The 24055-nt window shown below is 42.6% G+C and overlaps 1 protein-coding gene across 1 annotated transcript in view; it reads right to left on the reverse strand.

Annotated features, from left to right (window-relative positions):
* The window catches only part of PLPP4 (phospholipid phosphatase 4), a 132391-nt gene that overhangs the window by 47096 nt on the left and 61240 nt on the right, over positions 1-24055 (reverse strand). The window lies entirely within an intron of this gene.

Consider the following 24055-nt stretch of genomic DNA (forward strand, 5'->3'; position numbering starts at 1 on the left):
CATTTGAAATGCAGGAAATGATGAAGTTCCTGAGACTTCCCAAGATACTCTTTGATGGTAAATGGTGATAGAACGAAGATAGAAAATATCAAAAACCTACAATCAAACCAGATTCCAACTTTCTACTCGGAGGAGGGATGATGCTGTATTGCCCCGATTTTGGCTTCAGTGTTTCATCCATTAGATAAAGAAGTGAAAGGTCACTTAACTGTAGGTAGCCAGATATCCGAGAAAGATGACTTTATTCCCTATGATAATGCAAGTTTTTGTCAACGAATAAGAATTTGGACCGCCAGGATTCTGAAAAAAATGTGTGGACTTCATGAGACGCACACACATACACATACATTTACTCAAAACAACACCACCTAGGGCAATAAGGTTGAGAGTTTTATAATGAAGCCATTATGTCAACAAATATTTATTCAGTTCCTTCTATGTGCCTGGCCAAGTATTACGCTCAGGTCTGGGGGATAATGAGACAAATTTGGTTCTTGGCCTTATGGAATCTAGAAATAGAAATAATGGCAAACTATGTAAAGTGTTAGGAAGGGAACAAACAGGCTTTTGGAAGAATGGCTGATAAGGCCAGGGAGGGGGGCGCCACTTTATATAAATCTGAAAGATGAGAAGGAGCTATACAGAGCATTATTGTGTGTCCAAGGTAGGAAACAGCAACAGAAGAGGGAGAGCTCAGTACAGTCAAGGAACTATCAAGTTAGTAGGCTGGAGTGGAGCATGGCTGACATGAAGCTAGAGGATGAGGGAGGGCCTAGGCTTTTACAGGGCTTTGTGGAACATGAAAAGTCACCTGAATTTTATTCCAAGAGTTGGATTTTTATGCTAAGACTTTTAAAGAGAAGAGTAGCAGAAAATCAACTGGTTGCTGTGTGAATGACTGGGAAGTGAAATGGAAGACAAGACAGAATAAGAGCCCACTGGTCTGGACAACCGTATCAGCAGACAGCAACTGACCTCAGGTCACCCTGTTATCTCATACTGTCATTTCAAACAGTGCTTAAGTATAATCACAATTTACAACCTGCTTATTTTTCAAGTTAAAATAAATGCTATGGGAAAGCCTTCATCAATTACCAAGCTGTTCTTAAATATCCTTGAGAGTCACTAATAAAAATGTAGACAGTATGTTAAAGTGTCTGAAAATTTTTCCTCTTGGTCTAATTTTTTTTAAATTGAGATTAAATTTATACACAGTGAAATGCACAGATCTTAAGTCCTGAAAAACACAGACATTCTTGTAAGCAAAACCCCCCAAAAGATAGTTATAGCCTTTCCCACTCAGTCCTCCCCCAGCCTACAACCTCTCCCCCTACCGGGATCAACCACTCTGATTTCTACTCCATGAACTAGTTTTGTCCTTAAACTTCATATAAACAGAACACTACAGTATGTATTCTTTGGTGTCTGGCTTCCTCTTCTCAATATGTTTTTGAGATTCATCTATACTGCTATATATATTAGTAGTTTGTTCCGTTTTGTTATCCACTCTCCTATTGATAAACATTTGAATTGATTCTGACTTGGGCTTCTTAGTAATAAAACTGCTATTAACATTTTACAGAAGTTCTTTTATGAACATGTGCTTTTTTTCTCTTGGGCAAACACCTAGGAATGGACTTGCTGAGTCATATGGTAAATACATGGTTAATTTTATAAAAAAACTGACTACCCATGTACAAAGTGGTTATACCAGTTTCTACTTCCATCAGCAGCACTTCAATCTACATCCGTCAACATTCGATGTTATCAGTCTTTTTCAATTTAGCTATTAGTTAATGGCTGTGAGGTGGTATCTTGTTACTGCTTTAATTTGTATTTCCCTAATGAACAATAATCAAGCACCTTTTCACGTGCTTATCAGCCATTCATATATCTTCCTTTACGCAGTCTCTGTTCAGGTCTTTTGCCTACATTTTTATTGGGTTGTCTTTTTATTGCTTATCTGTAGGAGTTCTTTATATATTCTGAATATGAGTACACAAGTCCTTTGTGAGATATCTGAACTGCAAATATTTTCTTTCAGTCTGACTTGCCTTTTTACTTTCCTAATGATATGTTTTTGTTTTTTTTTTAAATAAATAAATTTATTTATTTATTTATTTATTTTTGGCTGCGTTGGGTCTTTATTGCTGCACGCGGGCTTTCTCTAGTTGCGGCGAGCAGGGGCTACTCTTCGTTGCGGTGCACAGGCCTCTCACAGCGGTGGCTTCTCTTGTTGTGGTGCATGGGCTTGAGGCGCATGGGCTTCAGTAGTTGTGGCTCACGGGCTCTAGAGCACAGGCTCAGTAGTTGTGGTGCACGGGCTTAGTTGCTCCATGGCATGTGGGATCTTCCCGGACCAGGGCACGAACCTGTGTCCCCCGCACTAGCAGGTGGATTCTCAACCACTGTGCCACCAGGGAAGCCCCCTAATGACACCTTTCGAAAAACAAAATTTTTAAATTTTGGTGAAGTTCAATTTATCATTTTTTTTATTGTTGGTACTTTTGTGTTCCTTCTAAGAGTTCTCTATCTCAAAGTACCAAAGACATTCTTCTACATCATCTTCTAGATGATTTATAGATTTAACTTTTAGTATAAAATTCATTTTGAATTAATTTTTACATATAGTGAGGTAAGGGTCAAAGTTAATTTTTTTCATACTTTTATTCAGGTTTTCTGGTCCATTCATTTTAATCTTTCCTTTTGCCACTGAATTACCTTGGCACCTTTGTCAAAAAATTTATTCCTGTGTATTCATAAGTTGATACTACTGTAACTGGTACTTTTGAAATATTCATTTTCTAATTGTTTCTTGTTATATAGAAGCAAAATTGATTTTTATACTAATCTTGTATCCTGTGATCTTCCAAAATTCTATTATTGATATTAATATATTTTGTAGATTTCTTAGGATTTTCTAAACAAATAACCATGTAATCTACAAATAAAAACAACTTTACTTCTTCTTTGCCTTTTTTTTTTTTTGTGGTACGCGGGCCTCTCAATGTTGTGGCCTCTCCCGTTGCGGAGCACAGGCTCCGGACGCACAGGCTCAGCGGCCATGGCTCATGGGCCTAGCCGCTCTGCGGCATGTGGGATCTTCCCAGACCGGGTCACGAACCCGTGTCCCCTGCATCGGCAGGCGGATTCTCAACCACTGCGCCACCAGGGAAGCCCTCTTCTTTGCCTTTTACTTCTTTGTTTTGCCTAATTGTACTGACCAGGACTACCATCACAATTTTTAATAGATATAGTTTATATTTTTATACAGATAAAATACTTAAATGAGAAATTATAGTAAATGGACATCCCTTTATGTTGTTCCCAATCAAAAGGCGAAAGCTTTTGACCATCAAGTATGAAGTTAGCAGTAGGTTTTTCACAGATGCCTTTTATCAAACTGAGGAAGTTCCATTTTATTCCTAGTTTAATGAAAGATTTCATCATGAATGGATGTTGCCTTTTCTACGTCTATTGATAACACGATTTTTTCCTACATTTTGTTAATTTGATCAATTGCAATGATTGATTTTCAATTTTTAAATCAACTTTGCATTCCTAGGATAAATTCCATTTCCTTTTCATATATTACTGGACTTATGTTGATAATTTACTAAAGAAGTTTGTGTCTATGTTCATGAGAGATATTGGCCTATAATTTTTCTTCTCTGCAATGTCTTTGTTAGAATTATTATCATGGTTATTATCTGATAACAGAATTATTATTCTGTTATCAGAATTATTCTATAACCTTATCTATGTAGTCTTACAGAACCAGTCAGGAAGTGTTCCCTCCTCTTCTATTTTTTTTCAAAGTTTTGTGTAAGATTGATATGTCTTCTTCCTTAAATGTTTGATGAAAGATACCAGTAAAACCATCTGAGCTTGGAGATTTCTTTCTACAAAGGTATTTAATTACAAATTCGATTCCTATTTCATCTTTGTATCAGTTTTGGTGAGCCGTGGTCTGCCAGGAATTTGACCATTCTAAATAAATACAGTGCTGAATTTATTGGCATAAAACTGTTCACAATATCCCCTTATTGTTCTTTTAATGGATTTAGAATCTATAGGAGTAGCTCATCTTTCTTGCCTGATATTGGGAATTTGTGTATTCTCTCTATTTTTCCCTTGATCAGTCGTGCTAGGAGTTTTTCAATTTTATTAACCGTAAAAATAACAATAAGGGCAAGTCCAATACTGGTTTCTCCCCCATGGCTAGAACTGGAAATCCTTTACCTACAAATAACTGCTGGCATTCCAAACAACTGCTGACATCTAAATCAGTCCCCCAAATCTAACACCAATGATTTTGGACCGTATGTACTCATTATCCTTAAATTTAATAGAATGCGACTCAAATTTTAAAATTAGCATATTTTGAAAGTTCAGTGATACAATCCTCACAATAATATTATGAAATATTATTGCATCCATTTCAAAGACCCAAACATTAGAGAAATTAAGCAATTACCAAAGTCACAAAAGCTATTTTGGATTCACAGTCTTGTCCTTCTGATTCTAACACCCATGAACTTTCAACTCAACCATGAAGTTTCCATGAGCAAGTGATTCAGGATCATATTACCAGCACTTGAGCAGCCTGACTTTGGAAAGGTATTGTACCTCATGAAACAGGGCTAAATGCAGCTGGAAAAAGGAATATAACAAGAAAAAAATGTCCCTCAGTTTTTTTTTCACATGGCCAAGAAGGGTTACATTGTACTGAATAAAATGCTATTGTTGATGGAAATTACAGAAAGTAACATCTTGGCCAAGTTGAAATGAATGTAGTTTTTTTTGACTTATTGATGATCGATCATTCTCTTACTGTGTTTCTTCTCCAAATTGCCAATTGTTTATTTTTTTAAATACAATTTTCAACCTTCACTTCAAAAATTATGATTGATGAGGATGGGAAATGTCACTGGCAAGCTTATGTCATGCTATATTTGATCAAAATCATGCCATTTCTGTTTATCTAATAATAGGTCCTCATAGAGTTATGCTTTCTCCTTTAATTTCTAGACATTTCTTTGAAAGGCATTTATTTCCTCTTAGTCGAGAAATATTAGAGTTTACACAGATATAGAGACCAGACCTGTGGTTGCCAAGCGGGAGAGGAGGTGGGGGAGAGGAGGATTGTGAGTTTGGGATTAGCAGATGCAAACTATTATGTATAGGATGGATAAACAACAAGGTCCTACGGTATAGTACAGGGAACTGTATTCAATATCATGTGATAAACCATAATGGAAAATATGAAAAAGAATATATATATGTGTAACTGAGTCACTTTGTAGTACAGCTGAAATTAAACACAACATGGTAAATCAGTTAGACTTCAATAAAAAAATTTTTTTTAAAGTGAGACCTAAAAAAATTAAAAGAAATACTAGAGTTTAACTAAACTAGTTTCAGTATTTAGTGACTGTCTTATTTTAGAAAATGGAGAAAAATAATTTTCCTATTCATTATCTTTGCTCATAACTTTTAAAGATTTTTAAAAAGGCAACAATTTCAGGGACATCCATTATAGGATCCATTATATGCTGTCCAGTCTTCCTGAGCTCCAGTAAAATACTGGACATACATGTTAGACCTATTTATTTCCTTGTGAATCCCTGTTATTCATTTCACCTGTTATTCAATGCATATAATGAATTATTTAATGCTAAAAACAATGTCAGAACTGTACTTATTCTTTACATTTGAATTTACAATGGGCAGAGCTTTCTCATGTATTCTCTAGCATCATCCACTCTGCAAGGGAAACGAGGTAGATGATATGGAGAAGTGAATGTGGATCTTGATAAGCAGAGATGGCTACCAGGAAGAGTTGGGAAAATGAGTCCAATCTTGAAAGATGAGTAGGTAGGATGTACATTCATTTTATGAACACTATCCTGTGCCAGGCAGGGTGGACTGTCAGAGAAGGGCCAAGGGGACATTTCCCGGAGGGGAAGAAAATGAACCACTGGCTAAGGCAGTGACTGTGGGGTCTTGAGGCTGATTGGTTTGAAGGGTACATGCTGGAAAGGACAGGAACATGCTCTCCCCAAAGACGGTAGGAGTGTGTGATGGTTAATTTTATGTATCAACCTGACTGGATTACAGAGTGCCCAGATATTTTGCTAAACATTGTTTCTGGGTGTGTCTGTGAGGGTCTTTCTGGATTAGCATTTGCATTGGTGGACAGAGTAAAGCAAATGGCCCTCCCCAGTAGGGTGGGCATCATCCACTCTGTCGAGGGCCTGAACAGAACAGAAAGGTGGAGGAAGGGAGAATTTGCCCTCTCCCTCTGCTAGAGCTGAGACGTCAATCAGTCTTTTGCCTTTAGAACGGGACTCACATCATGGCTCCTGGTTCTCAGGCCTTCGAACTTGAAGTGGAATTTCCACCACCAGCTCTCCTGGGTCCAGCTTGCAGATGGCAGATTGTGGGACTTCTCAGCCACCATACTCATGTGAACCAATTCCTTTTAATAAATCTCATTATATATACACTGTGGGTTCTGTTTCTCTGAAGAACTCACATTGGTTCAAACATGGCTTGGGAAAATACCCAGATTAGAATTCCCCAATGAATTGTTAAAGAAACTGGTGAGTGACTGCAGTGATACAGATCCTTACATCCTCAGGGTTGGTGTCACAGAGGAACATTTAGGGCTGCTGGTGCCATCATGGATGAGAGAACTGAAGAAGATTGTATAGTGAGTTTGGGGACTGAAGAGGTACAGAATTCAGGTCTTCTCGGGAAGGATTTAAATGAAAAACTGTAGGAGAGCCAAGCCTTCGTCCCACCCACCTTTACGCTGCACTGCCGCTTCCAGGGCAGAGTGAAGGGGAGAGACAGCACCCCAAGGACCCCCCTCTGGGTCTCACGGGCCGCGGAGGCTCCAGCTCTTTCTAAGACCGGAACTGGCAGGGGGCCACCGGCCAACCACACAGGGAGGGCACTCTGTGACAGGCAGCTGTGAGGGTGTCAGGGTCGCCTGGGCTCCACCCCTCCTCTGCCTCAGCCATCTACGGGCAAGGACAGTGCTGCTTGATCAGGAAGGACACATGGACTGCCTCTGGAAGAAGAAAAACTCCATCCGAGTGAGTGTGGCACACGCGTGGAAGAATTTTTGAAGACTTTGAGAAATGAAGACATAATTTACCAACAATCAGGAGTCTAACTGTTCCAAATGTCGGGGAAGAGAACGAAGCATCATGGACAGTCGCTTTGCAGTGGGTTTTGTGGTTCTTGTTACCACATGAAAAGCTTTTACCAGTTAATTTCTCAGCAGCAATTGAAGAATGAGAGCACAGATGGGCTGGATGCATGAAAGGAACTGAATATACTTTTACAAAGTCACGAGGCTTATACAGTTCCTGCGTTGGGCCAAGGGCCTCCAAGAGCACCTCTTTTTTCCTGGGGGAGGTGGCCAGCTCCTCTGCAAGAACTTGCACTGCGATGCCTGTGCTATTCCCAGTCCCAACTCTCATAAACAGACTGAAGGAGGCCCAGTAACCAGTGGTTCCCAGGTTGCCTCCAACTTTTTAGAACAACCATCCTAGCTGTACCCAGAGGCTTCCTTTGCCTCCATAAATTGTTATTTGTTTAGAGGACTGACTGGTACTTCTGTTCTTCAGCTTTAGCCACCATCCAACGAGGAAAACAATGAATGAAGTAGCAGGTGATGACTTTCAATCCCATGGTCGAAGGTCAGGCTATGTCTCTGGCAGTTTGTACCTGGGCCCATGCTGGCTGACATTCTGGCTGACCTCACTCTGGGTATCCCCGCCTCTGTGACCTTTCTAAGTGTGGTTACAACTGTTAACCAACCTTCTTGGAAATGAATCTCCAGCAGGCCTCCCACTTCTAAACCTGTGGCTGGCAGACAAGGGCGCCATGCTGTGGTCATTGATTTGGCCTTGTCTATAAGCCCAGCTCAAGGGAGGCTCTCTGAAACACACACTGGTTTTCAGGAATAATCTAAGTGGCAGGCCATAATTCTTAAATACACAGCAGGCCATGATAAGAGAAAATTTTTTTCAACTTTTTACTTTTGTTTTGAAAAATTATAAGACAGTGAGTTTCTGAAGTGTACAGATCTGTATGTAGAATCAAATTAATATCATAGGTGTAGACATGAGAACCACCACAAAAAAAATATGTTGACTGAATATATTGCACGACTCTCACAGTAAAACATATACCATGAAGGACATTATTAAGAATCTAATAATCAAACACACACCTTTCGGTAGAGAACTCACCTGGATGCATCTGTAGCCTGCTGTCCTACTGTATTAGAAACAAACACATTTGCATAGATACATATGGGCAGACTTTGTTTCACTCTTGCCCTCCTATCTCCGCCAAAGAGAACAGAGACCAACCTCTTCCAATCTTTCCCAGAGTCAGAGTTCAAGGGGGAATGGGCACTAAATCATCTCATTTAATTTTCCCCACACCTTAAAAGGTAGAGATTAGAACTCCCATTTTACAGATGAGTAAATTGAGGCAGAAAGTCATGAAGCAACTTGCCCAAGATCACATCATTACTCAGTAATGGAGCCAGGCCAAACTCAGGTCTGTCTGAATCTGAAAATAATTATTCTCTATCATAACCAATATAGAAATATTCTTAAATATCAAAGTATTTATGTAGAGAAATCTAATGACTAACCTAGGGGTAAAACAGGAATAAAGACACAGACCTACTTGAGAATGGACTTGAGGATATGGGGAGGGGGAAGGGTAAGCTGTGACAAAGCGAAAGAGAGGCATGGACATATATACACTACCAAACGTAAGGTAGATAGATAGTGTGAAGCAGCCGCATAGCACAGGGAGATCAGCTCAGTGCTTTGTGACCGCCTGGAGGCGGGGGGATGGGGAGGGTGGGAGGGAGAGAGATGCATGAGGGAAGGGATGTGGGAACAGATGTATATGTATGACTGATTCACTTTGTTATAAAGCAGAAACTAATAAAAAAAAAGCAAATTTATCATTTTTTGCCCCAGGATAGGTCTTAAAATAGCATTCTTTTGACATTCAGCAATATGTAGTTATGAACATATAGAGAAAGAGAAAATAAATGAATGCTCACGGTGATTAGACCAGAAATCCAAAAATCTTAAAATTATCTAAGTGTCCTGGCTCTCTTCTCCATAGGCACCAGGCAGGGATGCTTGGGGTTCTCCCAGTAAGAAATGTTCTCAGTCCCTCTTCTCTGGTCTTGCCTCACTCTTCCTTCAGAATTAACTGTCCCAGATGCCTCTGATTATGTAAGAGACACCATTTAGTTATTATGTACTTTTCCTACTTGTATATGCAGGCTTGTAATTAGCTATTTGAGTAATGATTTGTTTAATGTCCATTGCTGTCCATCAGGGCTGCCAAGAATGGCTGTTCAGAATACTCACTGCCCAAGGGTGCCCAGCTGATAAGGGATGCCTGCTTTCTGCTGATGATACCCTGTACCTGGGACTGCATCTGCTGGGAGCAAGAGACACCTTTTCCTAATTGGCATAAGGCACCATATGGCTCACAGTGGCCGTGTCCTGTAAACGCTGCTAGGACAGGGATGGCATCTGTCTCCTCTTATACCAAAGCAGACCTGGCACATAGTAGGCCCACTAAACAAGTGTTGAATAAATGACTGAATCACTAAAGAAATGAGTGAATGAATACTTTCTGAAGTACTTAGAGAGTATTGGGAGTTTTACCTAAGATATCGTGATAAAGGCCGGATTGTGAAATACATGGCAGCACCTCACTTGTTTTTATAGCTAAATCCTAATAAACGGTCAGAGGAAGCGAATCCTCTGACCATAAGACCAAGAAATGGGGAGACACGGGCAGTTCTTCACTGGGCTCCCTGGCTCGAGCCAGTCAGCAAATGCCAGTCACTTTTCTTCTTTTCCGGAAGGGAATAGTTTTGAAAGAAAATAAATGGAATCTTGTGTTATTTGTAAGGTGTGGTAAATAATACCCAGGCCAAAATACTCAAACATTTGACCAAAAGGCCATATGAGTGAAGGACAAAAGTATGAGCCATATTTTTTTTACAAAGTTACTAATCACCGTGGGATCTGGAGTCTGTCACGTTTCACCTACCATCTAGTTAGTAAATGAACCATAAAGAAAGCAAGGGTTCTTCCTCCCTTCCTCTCCTTCCTTCCTTTCCTTTTGATGAAAAATTGTAGAGATCCCTCATGGCCTAGAAAACTGAGGGAGAAAATCCTATGAGAGACAACCAACTGAAACTGTATCATTTATTGGTGGAAACAAGTACAAAAAGGCTCCCAAAGAAGTTTTAACTTCTGAAAATGTCTGCTTACAAAAGAAGCAAAGACTCTGGAATATCTAAGCTCTGGAGTAAAGAAGCTTGTTGGTCTCTCCTCCCAGGAGTCCCCAGTCCCAAGGTCCCACCCCAGGCTTCCAAGCAGAAAGGACCCTGTCCCACGGTGTCATCTTGGTTTTTGCAGGCATTAGCGGGATCCCCAGCTCTGCTGGAGGGGGCAGAGAGGGGATCCAGTCGCAAAGCACCTACTGTGTGCCGGCAGAGTACAAGGGGCTTCACAGCCTTTATCCTTTTCAATACTCGCAACACCTTTGGGAGGTATTTTTAAACCCTCTTATAAAGCTGACGACAGAGAGGTTGAAAGAGACCCAGAATTCCATCACTAAAAGTGAGTTATGAAACTCTATCCCAACTATATCCCTTCATCTTCTAAGAGTAAAAGAGAAGACTGAGCAGTCAAGGGTTTGCCATGAGAGTACACTGCTGATTAGCAGGAGAGCTGACCACACTACCCTAACAGCTCAGGCCTCTTTCTTACTCTAGACAAAGGAAGGCATGGGTGTTCCGAGAACTCAGCGTCGATGGTGAATTTGGGACCCATTTTTTATAGCATAAATGTTGCTTCACTTGAGTTTTTTTTCAATTAAGCTAACAAATCAATTAGTTCAATAAATATTTGGAGGCTCCTATAATGAGCCATTCACTGTGCTAGGCCCTGGGAACACATCAGTGCTGGGGATAATCAAGGTTCCTGCTCTCATGAAGCAGAGGCAGACAAAAAACAGGTAAACAGCCAGGATGATGACGGACTCAACTATGTGCTATGACAAAGAATGATGACAGGAGTTTCGGGGTATTCAGGGTGGTTTTCTTAAACAAAGCCACCTTTAGGCTGAAACTCAAGAATAAGCAGGAGCTAGCCATGGTAATGTCTTAGTTTGAGCTCCCTCAGTATGAGACCCTGAGATGGATTCAAGTGCAAGTAGTTTAATAGGAAGATGGTCCCAGGAAACATCAGTGGGGAAGTGAGAGGGATGGGAAGGAAGCCAGCAAAGCGTGTGACATCAAGCAAGTTACCACTGTGGGCAGCAAGGGCTCAGTTCCACTGGGGAGCCTCTGGGAGACAGTGTAAAACACACACCTCAGACCTGTTCCACCTAAGGGGTAAGGTAGCTGGGGTATTTATACATCATCCCCCAGTAATCACTGGCTGTAGGCTACTAGGGCAGGGGTCCCCAACCCCTGGGCCACGGACCGGTACCAGTCCATAGCCCATTAGGAACCAGAAGGAGGTGAGCGCACAGAAGGAGGTGAGCAGCGGGCGGGCGAGCGAGCGAAGCTTCATCTGTATTTACAGCCGCTCCGCATCGCTCGCATTACTGCCTGAGCTCCGCCTCCTGTCAGCGTTATGGTGAGCTGTATAATTATTTCATTATACATTACAATGTAATTATAATAGAAATAAAGTGCACAGTACATGTAATGTGCTTGAATCATCCTGAAACCATCCCCCCAGCCCCGGGTCCTTGGAAAAATTGTCTTCCACGAAACCGGTCCCTGGTGCCAAAGAGGTTGGGGACCACTGCTCTAGGGGACAGGGTAAGCATTCATTCCCTATGTGCCCAGTCTGTCATAAACACAGGCAGAGAGGGTTCTGGCAACCACAGAAGCCCTCAGAGAGAGAAGCAGGTGCTGGTAGTTAGAAATTGATGTGAATCACATAGTAAGTGCTAAAGGAATATGAGTGGGTTCTGACAGCTTGAGTGTGTTCAAGCATTGGCTTGAATCATCCAACAACTGCACGCGCTTGGCTGCAGAACGATCTGTTTCATTTTCCTTCAGCAGACTTAACTTCTTAATTAAGTTGGCTCCAGCTCACACTCAAATGACTTTGCATTTTCCAAGCAGATGCCAACAGAGGCAAGAGAGATGGCCCCCAGGCCCAGTGGGAGGCAAAAAGAAGCAAGTCTGGAATGAAATATGTGCTGTAGAGACCCTCATGGGAATAACGTATGTATGTTTATGAGTTCTACCCGAAAGGGAAAAGAAAACACACTGGTTCTAAGGATATGCACACTAGATATGAATCTGCGAAAACACAAAGAAAGGGCCTGGGGTGGTTCTGAACCCAAAAGATAATATTTCTATGGCAGGTGCCCCAGCTGAGCCTGAGTCCCACATCAGGACTGGAACAACTTCCACAGAAGGGGACTGTGGAACAGTGTTGTGTCATGATATCTATCTACCGACTTCCCTTCCTTCCTCCCATCTACCTATACCCCAAAAGATGTCCATTACAGAAGACGTGGTCATTTGAATTTCTAGTTTTAGAACACGCCTAACATCCTAAATGACTTCTCGGCTTAAATTTGGAAGACGGAGTTAAAAGCAAATGGTTTGAAACAGTGATAAAAGGAACCCACACAAAACAGCTGCTTATCCAACAATTCCTTTACAATTCAAGTCCATTCTATCATCACAGGCCAAGAACAAGATCTCTGATGAGCCTAGGGACCTCACATCCACAAGAAGTCATTACATGAAATAGGAGGAGAGAGAATGAAGAGCACAACACATCTCATAATGATAAAAGGGTCAAGATAACAAGAATATATAACAATCATAAATATGGAAGTGCCTATAAAAAGAGCTCCAAAACATAAGAAGCAAAACTAGCAAAACTAAAAAGAGAAACAGACAAAATCTGTAATCATAGTTGAACATTATCAAACTCTACTCTCAACTGACAGAACGAGACAAAAAGAAGAAAAGAAAGAATCAAAAATCTCTGAATGACAACATCTTAACTTAATTGACACATATAGAATGCCACACCCAACAAATTCAGAGTATGTTTTCAGGTGTGAGTGAAAGATCCACCAAGATAAAGTATATACTAGGCTATAAAACAAATCTCCATACATTTCAAAAGACTGAAATTTTGTATAGTATGCTTTCTAGTCACAATAAAACTAAATTAAAAATTCATAACACTGAAATAGCTGGAAAAGCCTTCAATATTAGGAAAGTAAAAAAAAAAAATTCACTTCTAAATAACCCATAGATCAAAGAAGAAACCACAAGGGATGTTAGAAAATATTTTGAACATAATAACAATAAAAATACAATGTAACAAATTTTGTGGGATACAGCTAAAACAGGACTCAAGGGAAATTTATAGCTTTCAATGCTTACATTAGAAAGGAAAAAAGACTTTAAAAACTATTATTTCAATTTCCAATTTAAGACTGTGAGAAAATTGAACACAAACTAAAAACAAGGAAGCAATGAAAATAAGAGCCAAAGTCAACAAAGCAGAAAAGACACAAAAATAGAGAAAATAAAGCAAAAGTTGATTGTTTGAAAAGTTTAATAAAATTGATAAACCATGCATAAAGTTAATCAATAAAAAAAGGAGAAAAAATACAAGTTACTATATCAGAAATGGAAGAGGGCGCATCACTACTGTTGTTTCTTAACAGACATCAAAAAGTCAATAAAGGAATATTATGAACACTTTTATACTAACAAATTCAACAATCTAAATGCATGTAAAAACTAGTTTAAAAACACAATTTATCAAAACTGACATAAGGGAGTTCCACTTCCAGAATGGCACATGAGAAGCTCTGTGGACCCCACTCCCAAGCTAAACTGGAGAAAATTACTGAAAAAATAATTAAGTCTCTGGAAGTGGTCCTAAGAGCATACAGCAAATGAAGAAACATTAATTTAAGAAGATATACTAAAACTCAGTAAGGACAGTGAGAATCTGTGGCATTTGAACCTTGATCCATTCTTCCTCCTTCCCTCCCAGCCTAGGGTGATAGAAAGTCCATTCCAGACGGGTACAGCCCAGAACACAGGGCTCCCTCTCCCTCTTCCCACAGCTTCTAGTCAAGGGCAATGTTATCTTGCTGGGAGAGACAGGCTGTTAGCACCTCCCAAGAAGACCAGAAGCTACTGTGCTCCCCTCCATCCAGTGCCCAAGTCCTAGGCATGAGCATCACTTAGAAAGAACCTGCCACTGTCCCTGTCTTCAGCCCCAGAGACAAGGTTCGGGGAGAGGCAGACCTTAAAACAGAGAGTTCTGGAGCTCTTCCCAAAGGAACTGACTTTACTGGAACTTGGTGAAGTTCAAGCCTAAGGGTACTCTCACAAACATTGTATGTAAGGTTGTGATGAAAAGCAATTAGGAGGAGAACAGTAAGTTCACTGGAGATATAAACTAAATGGTAGGCCAGCTAGTTTACCAGCAAAAACCAGGGAAAGAAGAAGGGGATGTTCATCTTGGGGGATGGACAAATCTCAAACATGACCTCAAAAGCTATCCCTGAAAAGGAGCTTGAATTTAATTGGATGAATCTGTGGAGCCATTTATGTCCCAGAGCATTGCTGAAAACAATAGAGTCATCAATCAGTGGAACCTAGCACTGGGGTGTGGTCAGGGAAAAACACAGTCAAAGAGAACCCTACTAAAACCACTATCATCCCAGGTGAGTGTGCACATGCCCAAGGCTGCAGCCTCTGGGAGCCACATCACACTGAGGCTTCACACAGTAGGGTAAACAGGCTTCACTAAAATAATCCAACCAGTCACTAAACAAATAAATAAGCAAACAGCAAAAACAAGCCCCAGAATGAGGAATGATCAGTACCCACAACTGCTCCAATATATTACCCAAACTACCCAATTTCCAAAAACAACAAGAACAAAATTATGAGACATGCAAAGAAACAAGAAAGTCTTACCTGTACTCAGGAGGAGAAAGCTTACTGCTTGTGAGAGAAACCAGGAACACCACTCCCCACCAAGACAATGTTGCCCCCAAGGGGACAAAAATTGGTTCTTGGGGAGATGAGAAAATCTTAGCTATTACAATTGTTTGTGGTCCTCCAGAGGGCCACAGTACATAAACAGATATACAATCTATCTGTGGAATTAATATTTCATGGTAGAGAAGAGAAACTGGGCGGGTGGGGTGTGGGGCGGGAAGCCTATAAAATGAGGAAGGATGATAATGAGAAAAAGATTGAGGAACATCATCCTACAAAGAGGTCTGATTCTTCTTAAAGCAATCATTGCCTCCAAGGGTTGGGCATCCCCAAAGCAAGACTTTCCAGCATTCAGGGGAGTCTTCATCTGAATGATGAAAAAGCTGCAAAATAAGTGCAGTTGCTTCCCAGAACCTTGGAAATTGTCTTAGAAGTTTGAGATAAAGGCTAATACGAAATTAGGAAAAAAGCCAGGAGAGGCTCTTGCCAAGTCTGATGCGTCCCTTGACATGATAGTGAATCTGGAAGCTTTCATTTCTCAGTTAGAAGACAAACCACACCAATGGAACTGACCTCAGACAAATGGCCAGCAATTTGTCCTGGTTGAACCAAGGACCCAAAGCAGCCCATGCCATTTTCTACCTTTTTTTTTGTTGTTGTTGTTACGCGGGCCTCTCACTGTTGTGGCCTCTCCCCTTGCGGAGCACAGGCTCCGGACGCACAGGCTCAGCGGCCATGGCTCACGGGCCCAGCCACTCCGCGGCACGTGGAATCTTCCCGGACTGGGGCACGAACTCGTGTCCCCTGCATCGGCAGGTGGACTCCCAACCACTGCGCCACCAGGGAAGCCCCATTTTATACCATTTTTAAAAGAAGAAGAAGAAGCTTCCCATCTACCAGCAAAAACCCTGGATAGCAATTTCATTTCATTAAATGATGCAAAACAAACAAATCCTGCAATGTCTACTGCTCTCCTATTTCCTGTTTCTTTATGCAAAAGCCTGCCTAACCACTCCAAAAACCAGCTGGTTTATAATATTAAATATTCATGCTTGATGGAATTAAACCTGGCTGCTTAGCATAGATGATATTTTATAATTTCTCAATCCAGAGTTACAACCCATTTAGATTTGTTCCACAAAAGCAAACTCCCAGACACTCAGCCTACAAAGATCCTTTGATGTATGTACTCCACTCTCAAGGACTCCATCATCAAAGTAACGCTGAGGGTGCATGAGAATCTTCTAACATATGGTGCCCCTGCAACTATTAGGTATTAGAGCATTATGATGGTATTTCTGAATTTAAAATGATAGGGGAAGGAAGGAACAATAGCGTGATGCCTAATTTTATGTGTCAACTTGGCTAGGTCATAGTGCCCAGATGTTTGGTCAAACACCAGTCTGGAAGTTGCTTTGAAGATATTTTTAAGCTATGATGAGTGTTTACAATCTGTTGACTTTAAGTAAAGGAGCTCACCCTCCATGATGTAGGTGGGTCTCATCCAATCATTTAAAGGCCTTAGGAACAAAAACTGAGGTTTCCCAAGTGAGAAATTCTATCTCAAGACTACAACAGAGAAATCCTACCCAAATTTCCAGGCTGCCGGCCTGCCTTACAAATTTCAGACTTACCAGCCCTCACAATCTTGTGAGCCAATTCCTTGAAATAACTATTCCTCTCCCTCTCTATATATACATATACCCTATTGGTTCTGTTTCTCTGGAGAACCCTGACTAATGCAAATAGGGAAACAAATTCTATCTTAAATGGAGCTAGAAGCACCTCAGCTGCACCCCACAATACATGAGTATGGGAAGCAGCCGGCAGAGCCGGGGACGGTGGTGCTGATGAGAAGCGCTAATTCACCAGGCAGGGCCCTGCAAAGCTTTGAACCGGTACTGCAGGAGGCAGGGGTGAGACGTGGGCTGGACAGCAAAGTAGCTGGAAAGTCCCCAGAGAGCAGTTAAACTCTCCAGGTCCCCACCCCATCCTCAAACCAGGAAACTGTCACCTCCCCAACTTTTGAAGGAGGTAGAAGGTTTAGCCATTCAAGGCTCTGGGCTGGGAAAACGCAGGCAAGTAGAAAACAGGGCTGAACAATCAGACCGAACACAGGGGCCTGAGGGAAGGTCTGCAAGGTGACCGGTGAGAAACCAAGCCCCTGGGTTTGGCTTCCAAAATGCCAGGTTCATGTACACCTGGCCAGAGACAGGGAAGGGGGGGGGGTGCCTCCTCCAGGGAATGGAACGGCCTTTAAGTAAAGGCCAGATGCTAACACTCAGGGTCAACCAGTTCACTCCCCACCCACCCTTCAGTGAAGCCCACTTAATGGGTTCCACCCAGTTAGCTTCAGTGCTCCCACGTTAAATAAGAACATCCAGCCGAAGATCTCCAGGTATTTAAGGAAAGCTAGATACCAAAAAACATGCAGATAAAGAGAAGGCGAGAGCAGATGATACCTGCAGACAAAGAAGAAAGAGACACCGTACTTATGACAAAAGAACCCGACGTTATTTTTTTTTAAATCAGAGTTCAGGAAAGAGCTTTTGGAAATTAAGAATATAAACATCATAATAAATTCAACAGAAGGGCTGGTAAATTAAAATTTTTAAATCTCCTAGAGAGATGAACAAAAAGACAAAGACAATAGGAAATAAAATTAAAAGATACAATCAACTCAGGAGATGCAGTATCTGCCTAATACAGGATCCAGAGAAAAGAAATAGGGAATATAGAGGGAGGTACACAAAGTTACAGAATAAAAGGACCCACTGACAGACCAGAACAGTAAATACAAAGAGAAAAGTCCCAGGAAGGCACATCATTGTGAAACTTCAGATGACCAGAGCTAAAGGCTCCTAAGAGGTTCCAGAGAGAGAAAGAGAAAAGCAAAATGAAAGCAGGGAATGTCATCGGGTCTCTCTGAAGCACACGGTAAACTAGAATCCTGCACAGAACTGATTTTCAACCTAGAATTCTACACTCAGCTAGAAAATGGAATAAAGACACTTCAAACATAAATGACCCAAAACACCTAGCTCATGCGTACTCTCCTGGGAAATGACAGGAGAAAGAGCTTGTCCTCCAGAGGCTTTCCCTGTTCCCCAACTGGAATTCCCAGCTCCCCAATCCCAGAGCACTGTGTTAAAGCACTTTGTATTTGCCCTGGCCCCAAACAGCACATGGCCACGTCTGAGCATCCTGTACCCTCCCCAAGTGCAAGCCTGTACCTATAAAACACTAAGTACTCAAGAAGAATCTGTTAAATCACCATCGGCCAGATATGCCTTGAAATTTTGTCTGTCATTTAAAGAATGCATCCCACAAGCACTGATTATCCCATAAATGCCCCCCTTTTTATACGAGAATGGACTTGTTTTAAAATGAAACATCTATGTGCACAATTCAAGTGCACTGGTCGTGCTTTAGTAAAGCCTTTTTCTTAGACGTTAGTTTATTAGAGCAGTTTTAGGTTCACAGCAAATTTTAAAAGGTACAGAGACTTCCCATAGACTCCCAGCCCCTCCCTCATTAGCAACATCCTCCAGCAGTTGTTACCATTGATGAACCTACACTGACACGTCATAATCACCTAACATCCACAGTTTATATTAAGCTTCAGTCTTGGTGTTGTACATTCTATGCGTTTCAACAAATGTATCATGGCAGGCATCCACCACCACAGTGTCATACAGAGTAGTTTCACTGCCCTAAAAATACCCTGTGCTCTGCTTAGTCATCCCTCCCCCACTGGGACCCCGTGGTAATGCTTTTTAATAGTATTTGTTTGGAGTATGGGCAACATGTTTGCAGTTTTGTGGGCCAGGTCTCTCTGCAACTACTCAACTCTGCCATTGTAAAGTAAATGCCTCCATAAACAATACGTAAATGATGGGCATCTCTGTGTACCAATAACACTTTATTTACCAAACAGGCAGCCCACATGCTGTCATCTGCCGACCCCTGGACAACAGTATCACTTTATTCATTCCCACCATTTTACAGAAGTTTCTTAATAGCTTGACTTGGCAATAATAAGGTTTTTTGTTTTTGTTTTTGTTTTCAATTTTTCTCTCTGAAATCTATCCTCTTTTTGGAAGTTGAAACAGCACCCAATCAAAAGCTGAGATGGTATGATGAAAGACAATCCCCTTTTCAGAATATCCCTGCTTTGAAGCCACATTGCCCTTCTCCACTTTAAACCCCAAGCTTCTCAAAACTCTGAAGGAAATCACACGCTCTCTGAAACCGTGATCTCTGCTTTTCCAGCAAGCGTGGCTTAGGCTGCCTCACAGAGCAAGTCCCATAGCATGGCTACCACAGGGACGTGCCATTTGCTGAAAGTCTGGCACATGAGCCCTTCAGGGCAGTGCTGTTGGACTGCTTATGGTAAACTGAGAACAAGATCTTTTGTTTCCAAAAGTAATCAACGTTTGTTCTTGCGTTCAAAGAAAACCACCTGCTCTGCAGGACAACATGTGGACGTCGACTACCTCCCAGGCACCAATCACCTGTGAACAGAACAGAAGCAAACCCACGTTTACCTAGAATGGGGAGTTCTCCGGAGATCCCTTGGTCCAGAGCCCCTGTGTCCACTCACCCAAATGCAACCCACGAAGTTGATTTTACTGAAGGGAGAAAGAGTGTGTACACAAAATGGGAGTCCACTGAGGTCACCCCCTCTGAGGTCTGCCACCTCTTCGGAGGAGCAAAGAGTCACACCAACCACTAGGCTTCCTATTAGCTACAATAAGAAATCCAGAAAACAGCACTGATGGTTTTTCTAAGTGGATATGGCAGCTCCCTGCAAGGCAATCTCTGACCTGTCATAAAAAAGAGAAAGAGATCAGATGAAAATACTCACCAAAGCCTAGAGGCTGGGGAGGATTCTGTGTCTGCCAAGCAGTAAAAATCTGTAACATTGTAAGTACATCTTAAGCAAAAGGCAGTAATAGCCTCTGTCAAAAACTCGTCTAGCACAGATGGGACATCAGCCTCGCATTCGACAAGGCAGCTGGTGGGCAGACTTGTCAGGGAACGCATTTGACAGGGAGGGTGAGCCTCTGAAAGAAACACTTCTGCGGGGCCTGGCCTCTGCTCTTTGTGGTCCAGCAGTCTTCTAGCTTGAGTTAGTCACGTAAGACCTATTTCCCTCCCAAGTTCAAATGCAACAGAAGCTACAAAATTGTGCTGCAGTCCTTAGTTAACAGTTCAAAAGCCAGGATTAAGGTTTTCCCACAGGGTTTCACTTCTTACTGCTTATAATATTTGAAGCCCCTTGAAGCTCAGCACCAGGTCTTTGGGAGAACAGAACATGTCTTAAAACAACAGAGAACTTGAGTGACCCCACAAGGATACAGATGGAGACCAGATAGAAGCGGACCCCAGGTGAATACCATCCCAGGTACCTCTAAACAATGCCAGCACAGGAATCCCTGACAGTAAGGAGATAGGAAATCAATACTGCAGGCATTCCTCCAGCTGGCACCTACACTGCCTCCGAAACAGACTCACTTAAAACAAAACATGACTTCAGAGAGGAAGAACAAACTCGGACAGGAAGAGATAAATGAATGCGTGACCTTAAATAATGGGAGTGACTGCAGCACCCTACACCATCATGCAGGCTGTGCCCCTGGCAATACTAAACTCAGAGGGCATTTTAGGAAGCATGCCCAGGAGTGTGCTTTCTCTCAATCTCCCCCATGACTCCAAAGCCGAACCCTCTCCATGAACCAATGTGTTCAATCTAAGTCTCCTTTTTCTTTTCTCAGGGCTGCTGTGACAAATTACCATAAACCTAGTGGCTGAAAATGAAAGAAATTTCTTCCCTCACAGTTCTGGAAGCCAGAAGTCCAAAATCAAGGTGTTGGCTGGGCCACAGTCCCTGTGAAGGCTCCAGGGGAGGCTCCTTCCCTGCCTCTTCCAGCCTCTGGTGGCTCCAGGTGTTCCTTGGCTTGTGGCTGCATCACTGCAATCCCTGCCTCTGCCTTCACGTGGCCTTCGTCCTTGCATCTCTAAGTCTCAATGTTCTTCTGCCTTTCGCTTATAGGGACATCTGTCATTGGACTTAGGGCCCACCCTAAAGCCAGGATGATCTCAGCTTGAGATCCTTAATTACATCTGCAAAGACTTTTTTCAAATAAGGTCACATTCACAGGTTCTGTGGGCTATGGGACTTGGACATATCTTTTTGGGGACCATTATTCAACCCACTAAAGTCTCCAGCAAACTAGAGGAGAAAATGAGTTATTTATTTAAATGAACGTGGGCTGTGAACACCTTGTTGTATTTAATCACCTAAAGCCCAAGACACTATCGTGTTAGAGGCGGGCATGAAGGTCAGCTAAGTGTCCTTGAAGAAGCTGCTGAGTCTGTCTTAAGCTTCACTGTCCCTGTACACAAAGTGGGGACAACCGGACCTGGCAGGGCTGTGGCACAGGTTGATGGAGATCCACTTAGAGGGCCAGGCACCTCTATATTGTTGACAGGCCCTAATCTCTAATGACTCTGAGCAAAACGCCCAACGACCACTCTGCAGGAAAGGCCGTCCAGTTATTCCCTGATCCAGCCCCTATCAGGGTATGTATTAGGTACTTAGAAGAAAGAGAAAAGATTAAGGTAACAAGCTCGCCAAAGCTAAACAACGATCAGACCTGTGGGGAATCAAGGCCTCTGGGTCAGGAGAGCAGGCTGTCCTCTCCCAGGTGGTCACCTGTGGGCCTGCTTCCTCTCCAATGATCCCAGAATCACCAACCTAAATATACAGCCTGCCACTACCCGTGGACTCCCCAGGACACGAGCTGTGTCTCACTTATCTTTGTGTCCCCAACACCTGTCACAGTCAGTGCCTGGCACCTAAGTCACTCAGTAAACACTGAAGGAATGAATGAAGACACAAACCAGAACGCTCTGGGAACCTCAGCACTGAGACTAAACAATGCATGGATGACTGAGGTTTATTTGAAGCATGATACCAAGTACTTGACAGATACTGAATGGACTAAATAAGATAATGTACCTTAACATCTGGGCGTGGCAGAAGCTCCAGAAATGTCAGTGATCCTCATCTCTTATTTTAACCCTTACTCCAACCAATAGTGGAGGCCTTATTCCCACTTTACACAGCAGGAACTGAGGCACAGAGAGGTTAAGTCACAGAGCTAGGACCTGGCAGAGTCAGGATTTGTCACACTTTAAAGACCTGTATGCTTTGCACTATACCACACTGCACCTGATTCATGTTATTTATTCTTTGCTTAAGGCTGGTCCCAGCTCACATACCCATAATCAGACTATATATTAGGGAGGGTGTATGTTCATTTATATATATATATATATATATATACATATATATATACTATATGTTGGTACACACACACACATACACTACCTTCATTGAAGGAGTAAACTAGACAGAACACTGAGCTGAAAGGCATAAGGTCCCAGGGAACCTGGTTAATTCCCTTGCACTGTCAAGTTCTGACTGGTACTGCCAAAGGGTAAAGTGTCACATGTTACACTCTGCCGAGTTCACAAAAGCAACACATACGATGTTTTGTAAACTCCAGAGCCTTGTCCTCAGGCTCATTATTTCCTATTCAATATCTTGTTTCTAAGCCAACCAGTGAAGAAAAGGGAACGGTGCTCGACCTTCGTGTATCAACTCTTTTCTCTCCATCTAAACTCCCGGAGAAAGTGATCAGGAGACACGACCCAGGAATTAGAGTGTCCCAGCCACTGAACTTACAGGAGGAATGGATGCTGGGGAAGCTTTTGCGGCCCTCGGACACCAGATCGGGGTCACCTGTGCAGTGCATTTCCGAGTTCATCACTCCATCTGGAAAGCAGCGGTAAAAGAAATCGGGGCGAGGTCTACAAAAGACACCATGGACATTTTCAATATAAAACGCTGCCATCACAAACAAACCCCAAGCTAACCCCGCTGTCCCCTGCTGTCCTAGCTCCTTCTGCTGCCATCAACAGCGCAGCCCGCCCTGCCCCGAAGACACTATGGGCTTAGGCAAAGCTCAGGCTTTGGGGTCAGAGAGATCTGGGCTGGAACTCCCACTCTGCCACTTACTAGTTTCATGACCTTGGGAAGGTCACATAGCCATCCCCCACCCCAGCCTCAGTTTCCACATCTGTAAACAAGGGAGATCAATACCTACCCAAAGGTGAGGTCCTGCAGGTCAAGTGAGATGACTTCCAGGAGCCACCTAAGCCCAGGGCCGGCGGAGTAGAGGGTAGTTCCTGCCTCCACCTATGGGTCCGCTACTCGGAGGCTGCTTCCAGGACCGAAGCCTCCAGGCTCCTCGTGGCCCTGTAGCTTGAATTTGGTCGGCCAACTGCCTGCCCTTCCTTAAATAGCAGGTCTCACTTAACCTCACTGAGAGGACCTGGAAGCTCAGCTCCAAGATGCAGAGCACACGGTCGCCAGGTCGGCTCCTGGTCCAGGTTGCGGGGGAGGCTCTACAGGGAGGCGGTTATAAGCCGGCCCCGAGGCCGAACCTCCTGCCACAATCACGGCTAACGTGTACTGAGTACGTACTGCATACCAGACCCAGCACTAAGCACTGCCCATGGGTGCATGTTTTCTTAAATTTTATTTCCTTTTAAAATTTTTATTGGAGTATAGTTGCTTTGCAATGTTGTGTTAGTGTCTGCTGTACAGTAAAGTGAATCAGTTATATGTATACACAGATTCCCCTCTTTTTTAGATTTCCTTCCCAGTGAGGTCACCACAGAGCACTGAGTAGAGCCCCCTGTGCTAAACGGTAGGTTCTCATTAGTTATCTATTTTATACATAGTGGTGTATATAAGTCAATCCCCATCTCCCAATTCGTCCCACCCCTTGGTAACCCTAAGTTTGCTCTCTACATCTGTGACTCTGTGTGTCATACGACTCTTATGACAACCGTGGGGCAGGCCCTCGGACCTCCTTCATTTCACAGGTGCGAAAATGAAGGCTCAGA

The sequence above is a fragment of the Mesoplodon densirostris genome, chromosome 1 (genome assembly GCF_025265405.1).
Source record: "Mesoplodon densirostris isolate mMesDen1 chromosome 1, mMesDen1 primary haplotype, whole genome shotgun sequence".
NCBI lineage: Eukaryota > Metazoa > Chordata > Mammalia > Artiodactyla > Ziphiidae > Mesoplodon > Mesoplodon densirostris.